This window comes from Papaver somniferum, chromosome 11 (assembly GCF_003573695.1).
Source record: "Papaver somniferum cultivar HN1 chromosome 11, ASM357369v1, whole genome shotgun sequence".
NCBI classification, from domain to species: domain Eukaryota; kingdom Viridiplantae; phylum Streptophyta; class Magnoliopsida; order Ranunculales; family Papaveraceae; genus Papaver; species Papaver somniferum.
Window position 1 is genome coordinate 79,946,551 of NC_039368.1, and position 10,229 is coordinate 79,956,779.

Consider the following 10,229-nt stretch of genomic DNA (forward strand, 5'->3'; position numbering starts at 1 on the left):
TGTTGATAATGAAGAAAGAAAGTTACTCTAGTTAACAACTTTGTGGTTCATCCTTAGCTAGAAGTATTTTTGTAGGTTGAGAAGGTGAATATGAGTAGGTATTTATACATAATTGATTTTCCAAGAGCAGTCTTCTAACAGTTTCAGGATTTCTTTGACACTAGTCCTAGTATTACACAACTTCTATCAGTTTGGTGGAATATAAGCTCGTTATTATGTCTCTGGATATACATCACTATGGTTGCTCAAAGAATTTGGTCTTAATCTAAACTGGATAATATAAAACGGATAATATAAACTCATTGGGTCGACAATCCTACTAGTATTAGTACAAAACTTGTAAGAGTTTTACGTTAGTGGGATTTCCTTACAGTCCTATTATTAAACAACTTGTAAGAGTTTTACGTCGGTGGGATATAAGCAGTAAACTCGTGAAATCCTGACAGTTTTAGGATTGCTTATCAGAACATATCATTATCCCTTTTTTGCAGGATGATATTTCTTACTAGGAAGATTCTGGAAGAATGTAGGATAATGCGAAGCTAAAGATAAACACACGTAAACTCTCGAAACCCTAAAGATTAGGGATTACTCATCGCACTAAACCCGACTGTAAAAAAAAAGATAAACACTAACTCCTGATATTTCTAAGATCATGTTCTTTACTGATTGTTCTTTAAAGCATGTTATGAACCCTGAATTACACGAACAAGCTTCTCCAGAGTCAAACTGTGCAATCCACCTATCTTAGAAAATGGGCCTGAAGGTGGGCAGTGAAGATGATATTCTCTTGATTAGTATTCTTGCTCATAGGATACTGAGAAGGTTACATGATGGTAAGTTTAGCGAACAACAACTTGGGAAGAAATTGGAGCGGATGCTCTATGTTGTCCTGGATGTTGTGGATAATGAGACATCATTGGAGAAGAGGCCGATTCACTACCTGAATTTTGAGTGGGATGCTTATCATCACCTCAAAGTGCCTTACGACATGTTGGGAAGTGTAGATGAAACTATGGCAATTAGGATGTGGTTTACAACCCTAAGGGTCACATTAGACGATATGAATGATGCTGTTGCAGGTTATGATCATTCAACACCATCCATGGAAGACAAAGAAGAAGGTATATCAGATTTTTTTTAAGGACAAAATTCGTTAGTAGGCAAATTGGATGATATTATTGTTCATAGGCCTGTACATCCTGACACCAAAACAATGAAAATATTTGAGGATCTTAAAGAAAATGATAGCTTTATTTTTCGGAGGTTTAACGATGAGAAATGTCTTGTAAAGTTATTGCTAACAGAAGAAGAATCGAAATCATGTTCGGGAACACTTTGTGTTATTCCAGTTTTGGGTGATGCTGGTCTTGGTAAGACCACACTGCTCAAACATGTCTACAGAAATGACAGGGTGCAAGACCTTTTGACATCAAAACTTGGGTTTCATTCTCTGATTGCTACCCTGACGGATTGAAGTTTACGCAAAAGTTGATCGAATGTGCAATTCAAAATTCGAACGAGAATGAGCAAAGGAAGTGGAAACAGAAACTAAGGTCAATGGAAAAAGATAATCTGGATTATCTCCAGTTGAAGCTTAGTTAATCGCTTCTGATGAAGAAATATTTGCTCATTCTAGATGGTGTGTCTAATGAGATTTGCTGCGACTGGAGTTTATTAAAAAACCCTCTAACTGTGGGTGCATATGGTATTATCTCTCTCTATCATTAGCAGAACATCTTCCTCCTCCCGCACCACCACCAGAAACACGATCATCTCTTGATCCTCCACCAACGTCGCCTCCTTTTCTTCTTCTTCTCCTATCACCAACAACAACACCTAGTACTCCGGTACCAACATAAATATATACAAATCGAGAATACAAATTAAGGAAAATAAAAAGGTAAAAATCCAGTTAAATCTAGAGATCTGTTTTTGTGTAACATTAATGTGGTTTTTCTTCTCAATCTATCTATTCAGAAGTTGGATGTCAAACAAATCGGTCTCAAATGTCGATTGGTTTGTCGTTTTGATGAACTACGTCTAGGGTATTGAAGAATTGGTCTCAAATGATGAATAAATCAAACCGTCTTTTGATATTCTAATAAAGTGTGGATCTTGCATGTGTTCAGTACAGAGATTTGTTTTCACTTATATGTTAAGTTCGATGAGTATTCTAATCGATTAGTACAATGATTCAAACAGAGTAATTGCATTTTCGGTTCCATCTAATTTTGGTGGAGGATCTAATTTCATCTAATTTTCTGTTTCATCTAATTTTGGTGGAGCAATTACATTTTCAGAGAGTAAAAAATAATCTAAAATCAAACAAACCAATTTGGTAATCATCTAATTTTGGTGAAACCGATTTTGGTTTCATCCAATTTTGTTTGATAATTTTTGAACTTTTATAGTGAGACCAATGTTATTGGTGATAAATAATTTTCTATTGAAACAAGTTTAAGATTACTCTGAATTTACTGTTGTGAGTGAGAATGTTATTGGCCTGGGATGGTAATTAAACATGTTTGTTGCTTTTGATTCAAAGTATGATTTCGTTTCAGCTATTTGATCCATGTGTGGGAATTGATTGGGTTTTGAAGACGCGTCACATGTTTTCGTTTAATTACCCATGTTGATTAGGATTTCGAACATTTTTTATTGTTATATTAATGCTTTTGAGAAGTCTTAACATGATTAGAGAAAGAAACTAATACTTCCATTTATCATAAAATAGTTGATTAAGTTTTTCGTAGAATTATTAGTAAGGCTTCCCTTGATAACTCTCAAAACCGTTCACTGAGATCTTAGACAATAACAGTCGTTGATAATTGTGTTCTCATTATTAGTTGTTGTTATTTCATAGGTTTTCTTTGCTCTCACAATGACTGCAATTATATATGCAAACAATTTGGCAAAGCTCTATACTTGAACTGGTTAGTGTACTTGTTATTTCTCTCTACGTAGTATGAAGTGGGATTTCATTTTGGAATGATTTAATTTGTGTGATTAGTATTAATGCGTAACTAACTTGCAGGCTAATTGTTTACTTGCGAGTTGCTGGTGGCTTCTCAAAATCACCACCCCCATATTCGTGTAGCAAGTTCCCCACCGGTCAGATTAAGCATGTTCAGTTTGCAAAAATCCTGTAAACTAAATTACTATATATCCATACCCCTTTTGTCTGTTTTCATTTGTTCAATGGACTTGTATAACACCTCTTATAATTTCTCTTGCAGGTACACAATAAGTCCGCATATGTTCAACGTACTTGTATAATACACTCTTCTAATTTCTCATGCAGTTGAATAGACAGTTCATGAAATTTGCTAATTTTTCTTTGCTAATTTGTGATGAAACCTATTTGTTGGTGAAGTAGTTACTTGTATTTTGCCTTCGGAAGGTTTATCTATCTGGAGTCTTGTTAATCTATTTTATCATCATATAATGGTAGTATATTACATCAAAAAACCAACAAACAATGATAGTATACTTACAAGATTTTGTGTTGAATCATTTTGTGACAAGTTTACTAGTCGAGAGGACTTCTCTTTGGCTCGTTTTGGTAGTTTCTTGGCATTTTCGGTTTTTTTTTTTACTTAGATGGTCGTTGTTAGCTGGTACCCTTGCTAGTAACATTAACATTGTTATTATTTGGTTATTTGATGCGTACTTTTATGTGTTTGCAGGTTCTGGTCAGTCTACAAAGTGGGTAACTACTTGGCAGAGAAGAAGGTGAAACTCTACGAGTTCACATTCGACGTCCAGTATGGACTTGAAAATTTGAAGGGATGCTTGGATACATAATGGGTAAGCATATTGTATGTGATTAGTTTTGGGCATAACAAAACTAGTTATCTCATTTTTCTTTGTGGTGAAGTTAATGTAGACCCATATTTTCTCTATATTATTATTTGTGTTGAAAATATAGAGATAGATAATGTAGTATCTACTTGGAAAGATTTTGCACAGTATTAGCAACTCGTATAGTCTTGCCTGCAACTTAAACAACTGGGGAGAAAATAAGTTCATCTTAGTAACTTTGTGGTGGTGATAACTTTGTTTACCTACGTTACATCCGTTAGTGTTTTCAAAGCTTTGCGAAATAGCATTTAGGCATGCCATGTCAATCATGACATTTCAATGACGTCTTTCTATCAATGGATGTGTATAATACCTTTTGTAATTTTTCTTACAGTTGAATAGACATTTTCACGAAACCAATTATGTTTTCATCTTATTTATGATGGAACCAAAAATGGTTTCATCTATTTATGATGAAACCAAAATGGGTTTCCATCTAATTTTTGCTAATTAAGAAATTTTTGCTGTCAACATCGATTTTGCCGAGGCCATTCTGAAAAAGGCACTATTGATCATGAGCCATTTTTTTTTGGGAAGGAGGTTTGTGTTTATTTTTAGTAATGGAAAAAACACCATAATCCTTGTGATCACTGATAGGATATAGGTACAGTGTGCATGTTTTATCGGAAAATTGCGACTAACTTATGTTTCTCCCATTAGTGTGAAGAAGTATGTCGCCTGACTCTGTTGAGGCGCTACCATTGCCGCTCCAACCTTTATACACTTTTGTATTTGTCCCATACAAAGGGTATATCTGTTGCCGCTCCAACTTTTTTTGCTGGTAGCTTTCTTTCTTAATAGTGTTCATTGACATCTTACTTCTAAATTTTTATTGAAATGGGGTCATGTTATTTCCTTACTGGCTCTCGCAGATCCTAAAGAACCCATATTAAGGAGCATTGAGAATTCGTTTCTGCTTGGGTCACTTCTTGTTCATGCAAGGTAAAGCTCCCTTGATACTCATAAGCATTTGCATGAAACCAATTATATTTTCATCTTATTCTCAAGGTAAAGTTCTCTTGAAAATTCGTCTGGTTTCATCATAAGTACGATGAAATCAAAATTGGCTTCATCGTAAATAAGATGAAACCAAAATTGGTTTCATCGTATTTTTGCTAATTTTTGTCGACGAAACCAATTTGTTGGTGATATAATAACTTGATGTTGAGACGAGCTTTGGTTTCACTTTTTTTTTTTTTACGACGAAAGGAATATTGTTGGTGATACGATAGTTTATGTTGAAACGAGTTTCGGTTTCATCTAATTTTATCGCACTTTTTCTTTTTTTATAGTTTTTGTGGACAAAACCAATCATGTTGGTGATACGAGAATTTTATGTTGAAACAAATTTTTCTTTCATGTTTTATATTTGTTGCCGAAACCAAATTGTAGTTTATTGTTGGAACCAATTTTGGTTTTTCATTTTGTCGATGAAACCAAAACCGGTTTCATCATATATTTTTTTCATTTTTTTGATGAAACCAGTTTTGGTTTCATCAAAACAAAATTCAACATATTCTTGGCGGCGACGGTGGTGCTGGTGGTTGGCGATGGTAGGCGGCAGCTATGCTGGTGCTCGGTGGTGGTGGGCGGTCAGCGGTGGTGCTGGTTTTGGTCGGCGGTGGTCGGCAGCGATGGTGTAATGACGGTGGTGGTGGTGGTGGTGGCGCGGTGCCGGATAGAGGTGGCGTGGTGGCGGTGGAGGTGGTAGACGGTGGTGGTCGCGGTGGTGGTGGCGGCCTGCGGTGGTGTCGGTAGTGATCGGAGGTGGTGGTGCAGTGGCGATGGTGGAGGTGGGGCGATGGTCGTGGTGCGGTGGTGGTGGTCGACGACGGTAATTGTCGGTGGTGGAGGCGGTGGTGGTGGTTGGTCGACGACGGTAGTTGTCGGTGGTGGAGGCGGTGGTGGTGGTTGGCGGCGATGGTGGTTAGTGGTGGTGGCACGATGGTGGTGTTGCTCGTGGTGTGTTGTTGTTGGTGGTAATAATATAATAAAAATTAAAGGCGGGGTTGATTTTTGTTTTTTTGTTGGGGTGATTTAAATTAGAAGGATAATATAGACAGTTGGGATTTTTGTTAACAATTTGTTTTGTTGGAGTTTTTGTGCATGGATAGTGACACCTTTAGTGTTGTAACTCGCGGACTAACATCATAACTGGATAATATAAACTCATTGGGTCGACAATCCTAATAGTATTACGTACAAAACTTGTAAGAGTTTTACGTTTGTGGGATTTCCTTGACAGTCCTAGTATTAAACAACTTGTAAGTTTTACGTCGGTGGGATATAAGCAGTAAACTCGTGAAGTCCTGACAGTTTTAGGATTGCTTATCAGAACATATCATTATCCCTTTTTTGCAGGATGATATTTCTTACTAGGAAGATTCTGGAAGAATGTAGGATAATGCGAAGCTAAAGATAAACACACGTAAACTCTCGAAACCCTAAAGATTAGGGATTACTCATCGCACTAAACCCGACTGTAAAAAAAAAAAAAAGATAAACACTAACTCCTGATATTTCTAAGATCATGTTCTTTTAGGCTGATTTTTTTTTTTTGCTTTGAAAAGCATGTTATGAACCCTGAATTACACGAGCAAGCTTCTCCAGAGTCAAACTGTGCAATCCACCTATCTTAGAAAATGGGCCTGAAGGTGGGCAGTGAAGATGATATTCTCTTGATTAGTATTCTTGCTCATAGGATACTGAGAAGGTTACATGATGGTAAGTTTAGCGAACAACAACTTGGGAAGAAATTGGAGCGGATGCTCTATGTTGTCCTGGATGTTGTGGATAATGAGACATCATTGGAGAAGAGGCCGATTCACTACCTGAATTTTGAGTGGGATGTTTATCATCACCTCAAAGTGCCTTACGACATGTTGGGAAGTGTAGATGAAACTATGGCAATTAGGATGTGGTTTACAACCCTAAGGGTCACATTAGACGATATGAATGATGCTGTTGCAGGTTATGATCATTCAACACCATCCATGGAAGACAAAGAAGAAGGTATATCAGATTTTTTTTAAGAACAAAATTCGTTAGTAGGCAAATTGGATGATATTATTGTTCATAGGCCTGTACATCCTGACACCAAAACAATGAAAATATTTGAGGATCTTAATGAAAATGATAGCTTTATTTTTCGGAGGTTTAACGATGAGAAATGTCTTGTAAACCTATTGTTAGCAGAAGAAGATGTGTTACTGGCCTGCATACTTTGTGCTTCTGCCATCACTTTTCTGGTGTCATATCTCCCTCCAGTTTCATTTTAACTTCTGATTACTGCTTTGGGTGCATTGAGTACCTCTTTTCTTCAAATCTAAGATTGAGTCTATATTTACCTTGTTCACATCTATCTGACAACTGTATCTTCTTATTCTGCAAATGGCAGATGGACATACTTTATGCATATGGCCATGTACCAGCTATGCAATCCGTTATAGGGCCCTACTAAATGAGATTAACATCCTAGAATGTTGTGTGCAGGAGTATTTGGTTTGAAGCTGCCACCGTTGTTGCTGTCCCACCTCCCGTAGAAATCCCTGCTGGAAGTGTTCTGAAAGCAGCTTTGGCTGGGGGCCTTGCTTGTGCACTTTCTACTTCTCTCCTTCATCCTGTTGATACCATAAAAGTTAGTTCCCTTGCTATTACTCTATATGCAGTTGCATTATTACAGCAATTGATGTCAACTTTAATGGTAAAGCGGATGTAAGAAGTTCGAAAATTGAAAATTATCGGGCCACAGGATGTCATTCTAGGATCTAGATTACTGTTAGAAATGTCGATGAGATCATTTAGAAATGTCTGAGAGGATAGAGGACGAACGTATGAGCTGAAAAGTCAATAAATATCTTGTTGACGATATATGATCTGAATGCTAATGGCATGCTCTAGGAACATACAATGCAAATTTAAAGTCAGGACACGCTAGTTATGACAAAAAAAAAAAAAAAAAAAAGTCTATGAAATAAAACTAAAAAAGAAAAAAACTACTCTTCACTGCATCCCGTGTCTTTGTTTTTGATCAAGTATTCAAAGTTTTGCGCTTGTTCTCCAACTCGATATCTTGAGTGATAAATCTTCCCCAATACCAGTGATTTTTCAATACTTGGGACACCTCTTCGATTGGGATTCCTTTGGTCTCAGGTACAAAGAAGTAGATGAAAACAGTCATGATGGCCACCATACCACCAAAAAAGAAGAATAATCCGAACTTCATATGGCATAACATGATCAAAAAGATCTGAGCAATTAAGAACGTGCAGAACATGTTCACCATGACGACAACACTTTGAGCTGCTGATCTGATCTCAAGTGGGAATATCTCACTAGGTACTAACCATGCTAGAGGAGCCCAGGACCATGCGAATCCTGCCACAAATGCACAAATGCAGAGAACAACGAGAATTCCATACCCGGAAGATATAGTTGCAATACCCGTAGTTCCGAATTTAATCCATATCAAAACACCTATAAGAACCTGAAAGAATAACGTCAGTTAATACATAAAAAATAGTAAAAAACTAGGCATGTTCATAAAAATAACGGAGCAGATAGAGTTATACCTGAAAGATGAACATTTGGCAACCACCCTCAAGAAACAAAACCCTTCTTCCCCATTTGTCCACAAAATAGATTGCAAAAAATGTAGCAAATAGATTAACCCCACCGGTAATCATAGCAGACAAGAGCGAGGCACTGCTACCAAAACCCAGAGTTGTAAAGAGAACTGGTGCGTAAAACATAACCACATTGATACCAGTAAATTGTTGGAAGAATGGGATAAGTATGGCCAAACATAGATGAGGTCTGTATCTTCTCTGTATCAGATTGTTCCACTGGCCTTCATACTTCTGAGATTCGTGACCCAGCAACTAAATCGTTGAATTCTTCATCAATATTAACGGAACCACGAATGCGCTGAAGCTGTTTCTTTGCTTCCTCTGGTTGGTTTCGACTGATGAAGGAATTAGGTGTATCGGGTAAGAAAAATCCACCAACTGTCATTATAAGTGCAGGCACAACTGCTAATCCCAAACTAACTCTCCACCCCTGGACCGGACCATCTGTCATCTTGTTTGTAAAGAAATTTACTAAATTGGCCAGGAAAATTCCAACCGTAATCATCAGTTGAAAGCAACTGTTAAGTGCTCCTCTGTACTTATATGGCGCCATCTCCGAAAGGTATAGCGGTACAGACTGTAAACAAAAATATATGAAAAAACTCATGTTAAGACTATGTGATGCTGCAAATACCTCAGTTACGTGTATAACTTCAAAGCGAAGGAGGGAAAAATATTACCTGAGTAGCACAACCAACACCGATACCGAGCAAAATACGTCCGATAATAAGCATTGCAAGATCCTGGGCAAAACCATTGAGGACAGCACCAAGAAGAAAAACTGAACCTCCAGTAAACATAACTATTTTGCGTCCAAACTTCTTTGTTGCCCACGAGGCACCAAGTGATGCTAGCAAAGCTGCTAAATATAAAGACGATGTAAAGAAAGTTAACGGTATGCTGTTAAATTTGCAGTATTGATTAGCTGAATCAACACCAATTTCCTGTCGATAAACTTTTGGGAAGAACTTCTGCAGGAACGGTGTCATAGCAGTAACTCCACCTACATATACACGTAAAAACAAAGTTAAATAAAAATAAATAAATAATCAAAACCAAAAAACCAAAAAAAAAAAAATCAAAGATAAAAACGGCCATATCATGATAGATCATTCAGTGCATGCAGTCGTAAAACACATACTAAAAAGAAAAAAAACAAAACCAACAAAAAAAAAAAAGAAAAAGAAGAAGAGAGAAAAACGGCCATATCATAGATCATTCAGTGCATGCAGACATGCAGTTATGAAACGTATATAGAAAAAAAAAATCAAAATCAAAAGCAGGAAAAAAAAAAAAAAAAAAAAAAGAGAATCAAAGAACAGACAGATGGAAAAACTTACCAGAGATACCGATATCGTATCCGAATATGAGTCCACCACAAGCAGCAATAAGACAAGTAAAAAGAAGAAAACCCGTAAGCTCTCCAGGGTATTCCTTCTTCCCTTTTGCTCCTCCTACAGATGAGTCAAAAGCTCCACCCGCCATTGTTGATAATGAAGAAAGAAGTTACTCTAGTTAACAACTTTGTGGTTCATCCTTAGCTAGAAGTATTTTTGTAGGTTGAGAAGGTGAATATGAGTAGGTATTTATACATAATTGATTTTCCAAGAGCAGTCTTCTAACAGTTTCAGGATTTCTTTGACACTAGTCCTAGTATTACACAACTTCTATCAGTTTGGTGGAATATAAGCTCGTTATTATGTCTCTGGATATACATCACTATGGTTGCTCAAAGAA

At 36.9% G+C, this 10,229-nt stretch overlaps 1 pseudogene; it reads right to left on the reverse strand.

The window, feature by feature from the left end:
• Window positions 1-7,881: 7,881 nt before the first annotated feature.
• Window positions 7,882-9,977, reverse strand: LOC113323238 (annotated as a pseudogene).
• Between the last annotated feature and the right edge of the window lie 252 nt (window positions 9,978-10,229).